Consider the following 17,112-nt stretch of genomic DNA (forward strand, 5'->3'; position numbering starts at 1 on the left):
TAGAACTTCTCTTGCATAATTGAGACTCCATGCCATTGACTAGCAACTCATTGCTCCCTCCCTCCAGCCCCTGGCAGCTACCATTTTACTCTCTTAAGTGTTTGGCTATGTAGATGCTGCATATAAGCAGAATCATGTCGTCTTTCCTTCTGTGCCTGGCTTATTTCACTTACCATAATATCCTCAGAGTTCATCCATCTTGTCACAAATGGCAGCACTTCCTTTCTTAAGCCTCAGTGGAATTCCACTGCATGTATATCCCACATTTCCTTATCCATTCATCCATCCACGGACACTTACGTTGTTTTCACATCGTGGCTATTGTGAACAATGTAAACATGGGAGTGCTAATATCTCTTCAAGATCCTGATTTCCATTCTTTTTGACAAATGCCCAGAAGTGGGATTGGCCCCAAAGAAGATGCAAAAACCCATGGCTTGGCTGTCAGTCCTTCCTTGCCTGTCCCCAAGTCATTTAAGATCCAGCTTTTCCAGAAACTCTTCCTCCCTCCTCCAGGCCTCCGGACCCCCGGCATTGGCCTCACATGGGAGCTTGGGAGCGCCCCAGTCCCACCGCCCAGATGGGCAGGGTCTGCGTGTCCCCGCCTCTTCCGGTGATTTGTGTGTTGCTCCTTCTCTCTCTGACCTTCTCCTTTCTAAACTCCTCCAGCTTCCACCGGGATTCATGTCATTTAGTCTTCACTTCCTGGGCTCTTCCCCATGCCCGGCCTTATCTATCTGATTAATTCTTAACCAGATAATTAGAGGTCAAGAGCAGACTGTGGGTTGGGCAGACCTGGGTTTGTGTCTACTTGGAGCTGTGTCATGCTGGGAGCCACCGTTTCCTCGCCTATTCAACGAAGATCATGTGTCCTCTCTCTAGAGTTCCTGCCATGCCCTTGCCCAGGGCCTCCCCACCTGTTATTCACTCTCCGGTGGCAATTCCAGGCTCCCACCCTTCCTGCCGCCCAGTGGGGTGGTGATGGGGGGGCATCCTGCCCTCTTGCCCCCGGCTCAGAACCAAGAAGGTAGAGGGGGCGAATGGGTTTGCAGATTGCTGGACTTGAAAACGGACTTCCAGCCGGAGCCAACCTTTGGCCTCAAAGCATCTTTAAAGTTTTGTCTGTCAAGTCCAGTTCCTTACGCAGTACTAGGAGATTCTATGTGGACTCTGACCCACGGTGACAGTGTGTGTGGAAGGGTTTGAAATGTGGGGCTTTGGAGAAAGGATCCTGTTTTATTCTCCCCACCCCAGAAAACGTTGAGACTGTAATCATGCTGTCAGAGAGAAGGAAATTGGCAATTACCCCCAAGAAAATATTACAGTCTATTTGAAAAAATTGGGTAAAGTTGTTTTTGTTTTCTGAAGAAAAATGTTTCTCTTTTTTTACCTTTAGTATATAATTTGGTTGTACAAAAACTCCCCAAATTACATAGAAGGTTCATAAGAGTGAATGACATCCTTCTCAGCAATTATTACTTTATCAACCACATTTCCTAGAAATCTGATATGAAAGCGAGCCTCCACTCTAAGGAAGTGGGTGGCAGCAATTTGGTTTAAAAACAAAAACAAAAGCACCGTCACCACCACCACCAAAAAAAAAAAAAAAAAAAAAAAAAAGTCATTTTGGTAAATGTTGGCTATTACCAGAATTATCTCAGGGAGCCTACCTGCTGGGTACAGTCTCTGGGCCCAAACAGGGAAAGTTTGCACAGGATCTTAGGTCTTGCAGTTTAGGAAACGTGTAGGAAGGGGGTGTTTTGAAAGGATCCACCACAGCTAGAACAAATGCACCCTGAACAGGGTTTCTTTTTTTTTTTGAGACAGAGTCTCACTTTGTTGCCCAGGCTAGAGTGAGTGCCGTGGCGTCAGCCTAGCTCACAGCAACCTCAAACTCCTGGGCTCAAGCGATCCTACTGCCTCAGCCTCCCAAGTAGCTGGGACTACAGGCATGCACCACCATGCCCGGCTAATTTTTTCTATATATATTGGTTGGCCAATTAATTTCTTTCTATTTATAGTAGAGACGGGGTCTCGCTCTTGCTCAGGCTGGTTTCGAACTCCTGACCTCGAGCAATCCACCCGCCTTGGCCTCCCAGGGTGCTAGGATTACGGGCGTGAGCCACCGCGCCCGGCCTCTGAACAGGGTTTCATCCACTGCCCAGTTCTGAAAACAAACCCCCATCCTCCATCCACACTGACCTCTGTCCCCTAAAGTCTCTGCTGCTCAGGGCCTTTGCAGATGCTTGTCCCTCTGCCAGGCACACGCCCTCCCTCAGCCCTTCCTCTGAGGTTTGTTCCTTTCAGCCTTCAGGTCTTGATTTAAATGTCAGAGGTCTTCTCTCACCAGGGGATCTATGTATGTAGCTGCCTGATCCTCTTCATGGGAGAACTTCATTTCTTCCCCTGTATGTTCTAATTTGTAACTACATTGTAATTATTTAATTGCTTACTTATTCATCCATGAGGCAGGAAGTAAAGATATTTTGTTCACCACTGTGTTTAACACCTGGAATGGCACTTGATACCTAGCAGGTACTCAATTATTAGTAATATTTGTGAAATAGAAGCAACAAGAGAAAATAAGAATTGTCCATAGTAGTATCACCTAAGATAACCCCATTAACATTTTCCAGTGTCCTTCCAGATTTAAATATACACACAAGTTCATGCGCCCAGGATCACATAATATATAATATTTTGTAATCTGCATTTTTTATTCTAGAATATATCATTGGCATATTTCTGCATCCATAAATATTTTTTCTATATTCTACAACATGACTTAAACACATGACTGAATTGTATTTAACTGCTTATAACTGGACATTTACATGGTTTCCAAATTCTGCAATTATAAACAACGTTGTAATGACATCTTCCCAGCTAAATCTTCATCCCTCAATATTCATAGCTCAATAGTCTTTAATTATTGGGTTGAAGGTTTTTCATGTAGAATTGCTGGCTCGAAGGTTCTTTTTAGGGATTTGGCCACTTCCTGCCAGACTGTCTGAGGAGGTAACTTGTTTGTCTTTGAGTCTCCGGTGCCTGGCACATGTATGACTCCCAAGCCGTGTTAGTTCCATCAATTTAAATCTCAAGCCTGAACGCTCAAGGCTTGCCTCCGTCTGGGCTGAGCCTGCCTTTCTGGTATTCTTTGCACTTATTAGCTGGGTAGCCTTGAGCAATGAACTTCTCTCCACTTCGATTTACCTGTTTGTGAAATGAGGATGGCCACGAATGTCCGTCATGGCACCGATGGAGGTTGCTAAGGTGTGCAGAGCTCCTAGTGTCGTGGACATGTCAGCTGCCATCGTGTGGCCCGCCGAGCCCCACCACCTGGGCTTCCAGCCTGACTTGAAGCTGAGCCCCCAACGCTCCTTCCTGCCACCCCGGGCTTCCGGCTCAGAACCCCCGAGAACTCTGGCGTCTCTCAGACCCTCAGCCTGTGCTCACTCCTGCTAGATTTTTCTTTCTTTTTCTCCCCTGAGTTGTAAGCTCCTGCAAGAGTAAGGCCTATGGCAGCTCAGACCTCCATGTACAAAAGCCTCCCAGATGTAAAGTCACCCCCAGGGATGTAGAAAGTGCCAGGTGAAATTCACCCAGACATCCTGTGACCACACCTGCCCTCCTTAACCCCACATCTGACTTTGCCCCCTTTTCTCGACTTTAGCCCAAATGACTCCGTCGGGCGCCCTTGTTTGAACACGTGTTTCTGAGCCTCTCGAGCTCGGACTGTGTCGGTCACGGTGCCGGGGGCTGAGGTTGGCCTTCTCTCCTCCCCGCCGTCCCAGTGATCTTACCGACAAGAGAGGGTTCTGGAAGTCATGACCAAAGGCTCAGCCTAGGCATATTCTGGGCTCTTTAAACAAAATTCTAAGCACCGAATTCCCTCTATTAATTTACTTTCTATTTAAAATACCGTATTAGTTCCTGTGAGTTGCCACAACCAAGTACCATAAACTGAGTGGCTTCCAACAGCAGAAATTCATTGTCTCGCAGTTCTGGAGGCTGGCGGTCTGAGGTCAAGGCGTCCGTAGGGCTCTGCCCCTTCTGCAACCTGTAGGGAAGGAGCCTTCCTAACCTTTCTAGCTGCTGGTAGCCCCAGACATTCCTTGGCTCGAGGCAGGGTAGCTCCAGTCTCCACGTGGCCTTCTGCCTGTGTCCCTTCATACTGACCTCCCTCTGGACATGTCTGTGTCCCTAATCTCTTCTTCTCACAAGGCCATCAGCCATATTGGGTACTACGGCCCACCCTTGTGGCCTTATCTTAACTTGATTAAATCTGCAAAGACTTTATGTCCAGATAAAGTCACATGGGACTTTGCCATATCTTTTTGGGCAGGCACAATTCAACCCATGACAACTATCTAGAGTGCTGTCTCCAGGACTGATTAAACTGTCACACCTGTCATTTTCTCTGCCCTAACAGAAAAAGAAAAGCACAAATCTTTCAGAAAGAAAAACTTGAAGCATCACCTCAAGGAGAAACTTACTATTGCCACGTGTAAGACATCAGTCCACCCCCTCCCTGCCAATCATTTCAGTAACTACGTCTTCCCTGCCTGCCTTCCTCCACCTAAACGAGCAGACTGAGCCAGCTTTTCTTGGGCACACTCTATCCTGACCACTACACATAGCCCTAGTTTTCATTTCTACTCACCCTGGGCCAAATTGGAAAATCCTACTTGCCTGTCTTTGCCCAGCTGAATATGAAGCTAGGATCTCAGCCTTTCCCTCAGTGCTCATGGAAGGCAAAACAGAATGAAAAGCAGGAAATACTGGCCGGTGAGGTGGCTCACGCCTGTAATCCTAGCACTCTGGGAGGCCGAGGCAGGAGGATCGCTCAAGGTCAGGAGTTCAAGACCAGCCTGAGCAAGAGTGAGACGGCCATCTCTGCTAAAAATAGAAAGAAATTAGCTGGATAACGAAAAATATATAGAAAAATTTAACCGGGCATGGTGGTGCATGCCTGTAGTCCCAGCTACTCGGGAATCTGAGGCAGAAGGATCGCTTGAGCACAGGAGTTTGAGGTTGCTGTGAGCTAGGCTGACGCCTGAACTCTAGCCCAGGCAACAGAGTGAGACGCTGTCTCAAAAAAAAAAAAAAAAAAAAAAAAGCAGGAGATACAATGGTCCCTCCAAAGATTATCTCAGTCAACAGGGTATAAAACCTTACAATAGGTCAGTCATTGGGAGAAATTATGGAATCTCAGTCTCCCAAGATTTCCAGGTAGAGAATATAAAGCAATGTACCTTCCATGGATTTTAGACATCCTCTGGCCTAGAGGCTGCCTCCTCTTCCAGCTGTCCAATCTCTTCCTCTTGGGAATTCTGAGTTTGGTGTGGGCCTGTGAGTGTGATTCCACCATATTTTTTTCCAAGGGGAGGGATTAGCTACCTGGTTGTTGGAGGGTCTTATGGACTTTGGGGGAAGCTTTCTGTCCTGGCCGGGACCTTGTTTGTAAACTGAGTCTCAGCTCCTATCCCTAATCAGGCAATGAGTGCATGAATGTCTGTTTCCACGAGGGTAAAGTCATTTGTAATAATCAATTGTATCAGTAATTTGTGAATCATTGCTGAGCACTTGATGGGCTGAAGCAAGAGTAATTAGTCTTCTTATCAGCATGGCTTGTCAACATAAAAGGTTTGGGTTGACACATCCTCCAGATGACACCCAATTCTTGATGTGGCTGAGATGGCCACAGGCCTTTGTTGTTCATTCATCCTCCCTGAAGGAGCCCAGGGGGTAAGAGGGGGGGTGGCTCTAGCTGGGGGAGGTCACAGCTGCTGTACATCTGAGCCCTGGTCCCTCAGCAGTGGCCAGGCCCAGTGGGAACCACAGCCTGGGCTTCCAGACCCAGCCTCAGCCTGGAGAAGCAGAGACCCCATCCCAACCTCGCTTTGGCAGGCAAGACTGCTTCAGCCACCTGCTTCCAGCCAGAGGCCGAATGTGCAGAGTGAGAGACAGGCAGGTCCTCAGGGTGAGGAACAGAGAAATGGCGAGAAAATGAAATACTTGGACAAGTAGATTACGATAGTGAAAAGTTGGCTTCCAGAGCGTTTGATATGAGCAGCTTAGGAATTTTTCCCCTTTAATTTGTATTTTTCCTCGCCACAAAAATAAATGGTTATGGTAGAAAATGTGAAAAACACATAGAATTATAAAAAAGCCAAAGAAATATACATGTTCATCCTGCTACCCAGAGATACCAACTGATCATATTTTGGTATGTTTCCTTCCAATATATGACATACTCTCTTGTTCAATAAAGTATTCTGAGCATCCCATAATTTTTCAGGATAAACCTCTCCACGTGTGAAGACTGAACCACTTCCATCACTGTCCCAACCTGCCATGATTTCTCCACCTTTTCTAACAAGAGGCATAGCTTAGCCCCCCTACTTGGAGACAAGAAGCAGGCTAAGCACAGGGGTGGCTTATGACCCCCCCCCCAGGAATTGTATAATTCTGGACTGGGACAGAAATAGGCTTGGAGTTCCTGCCTGCCTTGCCCTGCCCCTTACCTATCAGGAAGTCCTGCTCCTCGGGCACCTGCTTGGCTTGTCTGCCACTCACCTGGTTCCCTTGCTCCACACCTTCTACCTTTGTGCAAGACCTGATGAAGTCTTGTTTCTGATCTTGGTTTCTCTCTGCCCTTTTGCCACATACACACTCCCTCTGAGATTCACCATAAATTACACCAGTGAGATTTGTTCTTGCAGTGGTCATCTGTTGTATTAGCCGGTCCAACTTCTGCATTTTCATCTCCTATAGCAGCACCTTGGTTTTCTTTTTCTTTTTTTTTTTTTTTTTGAGACAGAGTCTCGCTTTGCTGCCCAGGCTAGAGTGAGTGACATGGCGTCAGCCTAGCTCACAGCAACCTCAAACTCCTGGGCTCAGGGGATCCTCCTGCCTCAGCCTCCTGAGTAGCTGGGACTACAGGCATGTGCCACCATGCCCGGCTAATTTTTTCTATATATATTAGTTCGCCAATTAATTTCTTTCTATTTATAGTAGAGATGGGGTCTCGCTCTTGCTCAGGCTGGTTTCGAACTCCTGACTTAGAGCAATCAGCCCACCTCGGCCTCCCAGAGTGCTAGGATTACAGGCTTGAGCCACAATGCCCGGCCTAGCACCTCGGTTTTCCTCTGGGGAACAGCCCTCAGCTACAAAGAGGGGCACATGATCTGCCAATTAGCACATTCCATCACTTTGGCTACCATGCCATTGGTTCAGGGATGGACACGTGACTTAAGTTGGTCCAATCAGAGTCAGCCCTGGGACTTGTACCAGGAATTCACAGAAGGAGGTGTTCTCTTTCTATTGAAGCTTCTAAGATGGTAGGACAAAATCCTGGAGCTTCTGGGGACCACGTTGTGAAAAGCTCCTACTTGAGGTTGAAGCCAACAAAAAGGAAATCGGAGCCATAAGAAGGCAGGGAGGAGGCGGAGAGAAAGATCCAGTGAGTCCTGATGACATCACTTGGATCCTCAGATTCAACTGCTCCAAAAGCCCAGCATTGTGAGTCAACAAATCCCATCATCCCTTTTTTTTTTCTTTAAGTTAATTTGACTTGGGTTTTTGTCATGTCCAGCCAAAATAATTCTGACCATTAATATGGCTCTTGTCCTGGGGTGGAGGTGGAAAAAATTAGCCGGGCATGGTGGCACATGCCTGTAGTCTATTCTCAAGGCCAAGTTCCTGGAGGTTCAGTTGTGTACATTACATGGCCCAAAATGGGGAGAGACAGGTCCAAGAGGGGACGTTGGCCACTTTGAAATACAAGAAGGCAGTAATGACGAGACGCTGCAAATTAAACCACAGAGGATGCCACCTTTAGATGCTCACAACCAAAGTGTAGGGTATATAATGGCCTTTGTTTAAGGTAATCTTAGGACCTAAGCCCACTTTCACTCTCCTCTGTACCCCACCCTCGTTGCCAGCCACCAGCACCTGCGAGGGCTGGGGTAGCGGTGGGGACGCAGGCAATGAAGAGCCCTGATTGAGAGATCGTGGTTCACCGTGAGGAGCTGCTTGGATAAAGCTTGTCTGGAGACCCAGAGGAAGGACCACCTCCTCTTGGGCTCCCCGGAGGAAGGACACTGTCCATCCGAGACTTGCAGGGTCCTGAGAATGGCCAGGGGACTTGGGGAGCGGTAGTTCCCGAAAGGAGCTGCCTGGGCAAAGGCAAGAGGTAGGAAATTAGAGACAGGAGTTGAGGTTACCAAGGCTGAGCAGGTGAGGATGTTCTGGGCTCTTCCCGGTTGAGGCTGTACCCCCAGCTGAAGGGCGGGGATCAGATTTATTCTGGGAGAAGCCAATCCTGGTGGAGGCATGAAAGACCGAGAGACAAAAACCAGTAGCTACAGCTGCTACTTAAACAGCCCTTCTCCTCGCCCATCCTCCCCCATTCTGCTCCCCTCCTTCACCCCTTCACCCCTTCTCCCCCTCCTTCCTGGGCTTCTCCCCTTCCCTCCCCCTTTCCCTCTGTCCCTCTCTCCGCCTTCCCCATCTCTCTTCCTCCTCCCTCTCTTTCCCCTTCTTTCTCCCATCCCTTTCCCTCCCTCCCTCCACCTCTGCCCTCCTCTTCCTGCCCCCCTTCTGCCTTCCTAGGGGCACAGTTGTCCCGGACGAGGGGCAGAGCCGGGTCCCTGCCCGGCAGCAGCTACCATCTCCTGCAAGCTCATTTTGGCCAGGAGGGGGCCCCGCCCCCCCGCGCCCCGCCCCCACCCCCACCCACCCCACCCGGGCCGCGGCGCAGCGGCCGCCCCACCCCCACCCCAGCCCCGGGGCGGGCGGTCCGGGGGAGCTGCCAGCGCAGGGAGGGGAGTGAGGACCGAGCTGACTTTCTTGTTATTATTTTTCTCCCCGGGGGCCACAAGCAAAGACTTCTGGGCTTGGAGTCTTTATAGATTCTCACTCCCTTGGCAACCCAGCGCTCCTGTCCAACCTGGAGTGTTTAATTACCAAGGAAAAGAATGATTTTTTTTTTCTTCCCTGAGAATCCATTTAATTATTTGATTGCACAGTAACCAAAGAGTGCGAGAGGCCTGTAGCCAGAAGGGACTTCAAAGCATTACCTTGATGTTGCTGAGTAGGGCATTAATGGGTTCTGAAGGCAGGAGATTGCTAAAGAGAGGGAAAGTATTCAAAGCGCCTCGCGATCCTGCCAGCAATCTCGAAAAATGCATAAACACTGGAATGCTCTGTCGGAGAGGGAAGGAGAGTTCAAAGGGACTGGGAGAGTTTTCATGTAAAGTTTAGAGTTTAAGGCGTGACTGTTGGCTACGGAGACTCAGCGTTTGAACTCTTGTTTATTAAAAACAGTTTCCCAGCCATTCAGCAGGCTCCCAAAGACAACAGAGCCACGCAGGCCTTTGCAGCGTGCAAGGTTTAAAGGCTTCATTGATTCCTACCTAGGGTTCCCCACTCCTCGCCCCCTGCCTGCTCTTTTGTGCTTCCTTGCCTTTCTTTTTCCCTTTTTTTTTTTTTTTTTTTGATCAAGTTTTTAAAGTCCCACTATCAGAGGAGGCAGGCGGCGGAGGGAGTGGTCTCCTACCCCGGCTCCGCCCTGGAGCGCAGGTTGTCCCCTGCTGCTCCACTGGGGGCTGGGGGCTGGGGGCTGCACCCTGGGCCTCCCGCCCCGGGGCCCACGGGGAGATCCGGGCTGGGGCCTGGATTCTGGGCCCCGCTGTGGCCTGCCCAGCAGGGCTGCTGGCTGCCGTGCTCGCTTCCTCTCTCTGCTCCTCCTGTTTTCCTCGGATGCAGACAGCTTGTCCCCAGCACCGGCCCTCAGTTGGGGCTCAGAGAAAGCCTTCTACTTTCCAGGTCTCATTTCCAAGCCCAGGGACCCGGGCCAGTACCTTGTAGCGACCCAACACTATTCCTTGGAGAGGAAAAAGAAAAATCACATTTTAAAGATGATCTAAAGAAATTCCCAGAGAGCACTCCAGCCATAGAACTCTCTATGGCTCCCACCTCCAAGGCCTCGGTTTTGCTGATATTGATTGAGCCACACTTGGAGCATCTGGCCCGTCTCCTTCTTCCCCGTGTCAGGAAGAAGTGAAGTTTGCGGCACAGGCCAAGCCAGCCCCCAGAAAGTGAGAGACAGCTCAGGGCAGAGCCACCACTGCTAGGAAACTGTGGTCTCTGGGGAATGTTTCCCGCCATCTGCCCCGGCCTCACTTGCTTAGAAGAGCTGCCAGTGAGTAAGGTTCAGCCCAGCCTTGAGCAAACCGCCTCTGTCTACTCTGGGTTGTCGCAGGACTAGGAACCATCTGAAAGCACATCACACATGGGCTGTGGCCGGGCCTTCCCTACACTGGGGCTTCTCTGTCCTTCCTTTGAGAACATGGCTAAGATCTCACCCAACCCTATACTCCCATTTAGCTTTATTCCAATACAAAGAACAGGGCTTTCAACGAAACAGTGTGTTTTGTTTAACCAAACGCCCCCATGCTATTCGTTACAATTTTCTTTTAAAACATTGCATGGAATAGATCCAGACTCTCCCCTAACCCCCTCAGCAATTTTTTTTTTCCTCCATGGGAAGATGAATCTTCAGGGCAGTTGCAACTGTCTTTATGACACAAGAGGAAAAATCATAAATTCCAAACCACAATGTCCATGCTCACACCCATGGACATTCTCTCTTCTGTATGAATTTAATTTCTTTCTGAGTCAGAGGCAGTAATATGCTGACAAAATTTAACCACCAGCTCTCCAGGGGAACAAACCCCGATTTTTAGCATTTGCCAATTTCCATGGTGTAAATGCTCCCACCATGATCGATTTCAAACCACCAGCCCGAACTGTGAGTTTGGAAGAGTTGCACACACTCAGCTCTCATAAGCCAGTAGCACACCACAGAAAGGGACTCCAAAACTGTAGAGTTTCTGAGAGGATTCCCACAGAAGCTGCCTTCTCTTCGCAATGCCTCCATTCAAAAGACTGCACCTTAGCTAAAAGGTCAAAGAGTCTTTTGGCCTTATTAAAACTTCAATGGATGTAGGGATAAAAGCATAAGGAATACGGGATTGGGACAAAGGTTATTAACACTTACATGCTCTCTTTGTGTCACGCGCCGTGCAAATGCCTATGTGTAAGTGTCTACACGTATGTGTCTCCATGTACACGCACAGGTATGTGTGTAATAAGATAGTGCTATAACACTGTTGGTTGACTAGGACATGTCTTTGTTCTTGCTCCTCTGCGGGTTCCCCACTCCTCAAATTCCAATTAGGAAACATGGATTTGATTTTGCGGGATGCGAGGGGCTTCCCAATTGCTGTATGTAAGGTCCCATCTGGTAAAGAAAATATCTTCACTGCAGCGAGGTTTGCTCAGAGTAATTTCTAGAGGGTAAATCCATGCCCTTTTGGCAACCTGATGGAGGGGAGCAATAAAAAAAGTATTTAGGGGTAGCATGTACAGTCGTTTTTCTAAAAATCAATTTTATTGAGATATAATTTGCAAAAAATAAAATGCTTCCTTGTACCACAATCGAGGTATATAAAGCATTTTCTTCACTCACATGTTCCTTTGCCATCAGCCCTCACTTTCCCACCCCCAGCCGGTGCTAAGCACCAGTCTGTTTTCTGTCACTGTAGATTGGTTTAGGTCCCCAGGGTTCTCAGCTTGGGCACTGTTGACGTTTTGGGTCAGATGCTTCTTTGCTGTGGGGGTCTGTCTTGTGCGTTGCACGTGGTTTAGCGGCACATCCCTAGCCTCTACTCACCAGAGGCCAATTGATATCCCAACTTGGGACAACGAAAAATGTTTCCAGATATTTCCAAATGTCCCCAGGGGATAAAATCATCCACTGCTGAGAATTGTAGAATTTCCTATAAGTGAATCATATGGCACCTACATTTTACGTCTGGCTTCTTTTTCTCAGCATAGTTTGTGGGATTCATCCCTGTCATTGTATATTATATACAGTTTGTTCCTTTTTATTGCGGAGTATTAGCCCATTGCATGGATATACCATAATTTGTGTATCTATTCCCCCATTGATGGACATTTTGGTTGTTTCCAATTTGGGGATATTACGGATAAGTCTGCTATTTCATCCAGATCAGTGTATTCTCAGAGAGCATCTGTTTACAAGTCTGAGTGGCCATGTGTTTTCACTTCTCCTAAGTAATACAGAGTGAAATCATTGGTATGTACGTAAGTATAGTTTAACTTTATAAGAAAATGCCAAACTGTTTTCAAAAGTGATTGTATCATTTTATATTTCCACTAACAATGTATGAAAAAGTATGACTTTCAGCTGTTCCACCCTCTCTCTCACATTTGATACGATCAGTCTTTTTAATTTTAAACATTCTAGAGCCTAGGTAGTGTCTCTCATTGCAGGTCTTTGTCGACTGACCACAGTGATCACCTTTTCACGTGCTGTTGGTCATTGATATATCTTGTTTTGGGAAACATCTGGCCACATCATTTGCCTGTTTTTAAAATTGGGTCATCATTTTCTTATTTTTGAGTTATGAAGGTTCTTTTGTACATCTTGGTACAGGTCTTTGGTCAAATATGTGTTTCGAATGTTTTCTACCAGTCTGTATCTTTCTTTTTCAATTCTTTAATGGTGTCTTTGAAGAGTGGATATTTTTAATTTTGATGAAGTCTAATTTATCACCTATTTTTTTTTCTTATCTTTTTTTTTTTTTTTTTTTTTTTGAGACAGGGACCCAGTCTGTTGCCCAGGTTATAGGGCAGTGGTGTCATCATGGCTCACTGCACACTCAAATTCCTGGGCTTCAGTGATCCACCTACCTCAGCCTCCCAAAGTGTTGGGATTACAGGTAAGAGCCACTGTACCTGGCCTTTTTTCCCTTTTTGATGGTGCTTTTTGAGTCCTTTAAAAAACAACTTTGCCTATTCCAAGATCAAAAAGACTTTTTCCAAAATTTTTCATGGTTTTAGTTTTTACAAAGTTTAGCTCTAAAGATTCAAGGTTCATTTTTTTCCCATATGGCTGTCCAGTTTTTCCAGCACCATTTTGAAAAGGCTGTCTTTTCTCTGTTTAATTATTTTAGCACTTTCATTAAAAATCAATTGACCATATATGTCTGGGTCTGTTCGTGGATTTTCTAGTCTGTTCCATTTATATTTGTCTACCTTTGTGCCAATTCCACACTGTCTTGATAACTAGCTTTATAAGTTTTGAAATCAATGTAAGTCATCCAACTTTATTCTCTAAAATTTTTTTGATTAGTTTAGGCCCTTTGCATTTCCATATAAATTTTATAATCATCTTGTCAATTTCTGCCAAAAAAAACCTCTCTGGGATTTTGATTGGGATTGAGTTGAATCTATAGATCAATTTGAGCAAAACTAACATTTTAACACCACCAAATCTTATCTAGCTCATGAACACAACATAGTTTACCATTTCGTTAGTTCTTTAATTTTTCAGTAATGTTTTTCCATTTGCAGTGTGCATATTTTGGATATATTTTGTTAAATTTATCCCTAAGTATGTAAGGGGGGTTTTGATGCTATGATAAATGGTGTTTTTAAAAGTGTTATTTTCCAGTTGTTCTCTGACAATACTCCTTGTCCTGAAGTTAATTTTGTTTGTTATTTATATAGCCAGATTTCTTATGTATCTTTTTCCATTTTTTTTTAATTTTAACTCGTCTATGTCTTAATATTTAAGGTGTGTTTCTTATAGACAACAGAAAGTTGGGTCATGCTTTTTTTTTCAGGTGGGATAAAAGCTGAGTCTCTGCCTTTTAATTGGAGTGTTTGGGCCATTTATATTTCATGTATTTATCAATATGATTGGGTTTAAATCTCTACCATCTTGCTACTTTTTCCATTTGCCATTTATTGTTTTTTTTCTTTATCATATTTTACCTTCAAAGAATTTTAGGGCCTTGCTTTAAAGTCACCATGTTTGCTGATTTACTAGATGTGAAAGTGAATGGGAGAGGATAGTGTCAAGGATGCTTCTAAGATTTGAGAGTGGATGACTGGGACAATACCGGACAGACGTGTGGAGGTCAGGCAGTGGTATGCTGAAACTGGTTCATTCTGGCTCCGGAGAGCTGAACTGTGCATCTCTTCCCAACTTCATGTTCAGTAATGTCACGTTAGATACCTCAAATAAACCACAGTGGAGAATTTGTAACATGGACATTGACAAATGTTATTAGTTGGGAAATTTCTTTTTAGGAGAGTTGGTTTACCAGTGTACCACTGGTATCAGGAGGATTTGCTTACAGGAAGGGCTCTGTCATTTTGTTTTCACAGCACAATGCCTAGCAACACGGGTTTATTGAGTTCCGCTGAATTAAACGGAAAAATGATGAATTTCCTTTGAGACCTTGAGTTTCAGAAGTCAGCAATGCATGGCTAGAGATCTAAAGAGAAGTTGAGGCTGCAGATTTAGTTTTGCATGTCATCTGAACCTGGAGGTAGACATACAATTTTGGGGGTAGGATGAAGAACTGGAATAAAGAGGCTGTACCTGAGAGGTGGGAAGAAATCAGGATAAGCCAGGGGAAAAAATTTATGCTGAACTGTTTGAGGTTTGGCCAACAGCAGTTAATGGGGCAGCAGGTCAAGGAGAGACAACTAAGAAAAGACCAATAAAAAGAATTTTTAGGAGGCTGTTGGTGACACTTGAGAATCTGTTCCAGAGAGAGAGAGAAAGAATAAGATCTAAGGGAAAGGATAATTACTAGATTGCTAGGGTTGTGTGGGAGGAAAATGATGAGGAACAGGAAGCAGAGGATGTCTTTTGAGAAGCTGTCAGAGAGAGTGGGGGCCCGGGGCAGCGGAGAGGGTCTCAGCCCAGAGGGAGGAAGGACTCACTGCAGGAGCCAGGCAGGGTGGGTGGGAGGCTTCCGTGCACAGGGCCAGAGCTGGAACCCTGTCCCGCAGGCGAGGGGGAAGGGGATTGCTGCATCAGAGCGGAGGGGGATAGAACAGATGTTCTGGGCCCTTCTTCCCTCCAAGTGTGATCCACAGGCCGGCAACGTGGATAATGTCTAGGCTCTGGTTAGGAGCACAGAATCTCGGGCCCCATCCTAGACCTATGGAGTGAGGACCTGCAATTTAGCAAGGTCCCCAGTGCTTCTGAAACGTGCAAGTGAGCCGGGGAAGGGGGGGGTTGTGATGCCCACACTGCTGTTCCCTGGGCCGCATTCTGCGGGGTGGGGGCCCAGACTGTGCGGGGCAGTGCGCGAGCTCTTAGGCTCAGGCATCCCACTGTGGCATTTGCTGTGGTTTGGATATGTTCTGTTTATTCTCACCAAAACTCATGTTGAAATTTGGTCCTCAGTGTGGTGGTGTGGGGAGGTGGGGCCTGGTAGGAGGTGTCTGGGTGACAGGGTGGATCTCCATGATTATCCCGGCGCTGTTCTGGCAGTAGTGAGTGAATTCTCGCTCCAGTGAGATGGGATTAGTTCCCGGGAGGGTGGGTCCTTACCAAGCCAGGATGCCCCTTGGGTTTTGCCTCTCTGCAGGTGTCCGCTTCCCCTTTGACCTTCTCTGCCACGCTGTGATACAGCCCAAGTGCCCCTGCCAGAAGCTGAGCAGAGGGCAACGCCACAATCCTCGAACTTCCCAGCCCCTAGAACCGTGAGCTAAATAAGCCTCGTTTCTTTATACATCACCCAGCCCAGAATATGTGAGATATTCTGTTACAGCCACACTGAATGGACCAGGACAGCGCTCAGACGCCATCTCTGCTCCTGGCTGTGTGACCTCCAGCAAGCTAACCGCCTCCTGCTTCCGCTCATCTGCCAAAAAAAGGGATAACAATAAAACCTGCCTCGTCCAGGTGCGGGGATCTTAAACAAGATAATAAAGCTCCCCACACTCAGAAAGCGTTCTGTAGCCATTAGCAATTGTTGCTGCAGACACTCCACACTGGGTTTGAAGAGTTAGGAGAGGACTGGAAGAGTCCTAGTAGATGCCACCAGGCAGCAGCGAGGGAAAAAGGCTTTGCTGAGGCCCAGAAAGTGCTGTTCATTAACATTGTTTTCTGTTTCTCATAATTTAAAAACATTATGAATTTAGCCATTTCTTCTTTTCCTTTGTCTGCTTTTTTCTAGGTGCTCCATTTTCTTAGTTGGCGTCTGCCTCCAGGGCTATATGTTCTTAAACCTAAATGACATCTGGGCTGCCAGCGACTTTGCAAATTAAACCAAATCTTCAAAGGAAAGATTGTCTCCTTATCACAGCAGCCACTGAGAAAACTGGGGTGTCACAAATCTCTCCCATCTCAAGACCTGCCCATCCCAACTGTTCATCATGCTTCTTCTACGGAAAAGTGAAGAAGGGACAATCTCACTGTCTCTGTCCACCTCAAGCACCGTGGCCTTCAAAGAAGGCGGCCCAAGGAGGTCAGGGATGGCCACTGCTGTCAGGTCTCAGACAAGTAACTAGAAGCTGATTTGTCCTTCCCAGGCTCCTCCTTCCCTCCAGCCCTCCCCAGTCGCTGCTGAACCACAGAGCCGGGCCCCAGCTGCACCCACACCATACACTCTCGAGAGGGGGGCAGGGGTGGGGAAAAGAGAGCCAACATGCTTGAACACCGTGAGTCAGACTTTCGTATAGATGTAACTTCCTTTAACCCTGAACCACAGGAAAACCTCACTACAGCCTCACTACAGCCACACTACAGCCTCACTACAGCCACACTACAGCCTCACTACAGCCACACTACAGCCTCACTACAGCCTCACTACAGCCACACTACAGCCTCACTACAGCCTCACTACAGCCTCACTACAGCCTCACTACAGCCTCACTACAGCCGCATTACAGCCACACTACAGCCACACTACAACCTCACTACAGCCACACTACAGCCTCACTACAGCCACACTACAACTACACTACAGCCACACTACAGCCACACTACAGCCTCACTACAGCCACATTACAGCCACACTACAGCCACACTACAGCCACACTACAACCACACTATAGCCGCATTACAGCCACACTACAGCCACACCACAGCCACACCACAGCCACACTACAGCCACACTACAACCTGACTACAACCTCACCACAGCCACAGTGGGACGGTGGCCCCAGTGTCTAAGGCCTCTGGGACCTTGGGCAGGAGTGGAATGTCCATGAGAC

Source organism: Microcebus murinus, chromosome 18, assembly GCF_040939455.1.
Source record: "Microcebus murinus isolate Inina chromosome 18, M.murinus_Inina_mat1.0, whole genome shotgun sequence".
Lineage (NCBI taxonomy): Eukaryota > Metazoa > Chordata > Mammalia > Primates > Cheirogaleidae > Microcebus > Microcebus murinus.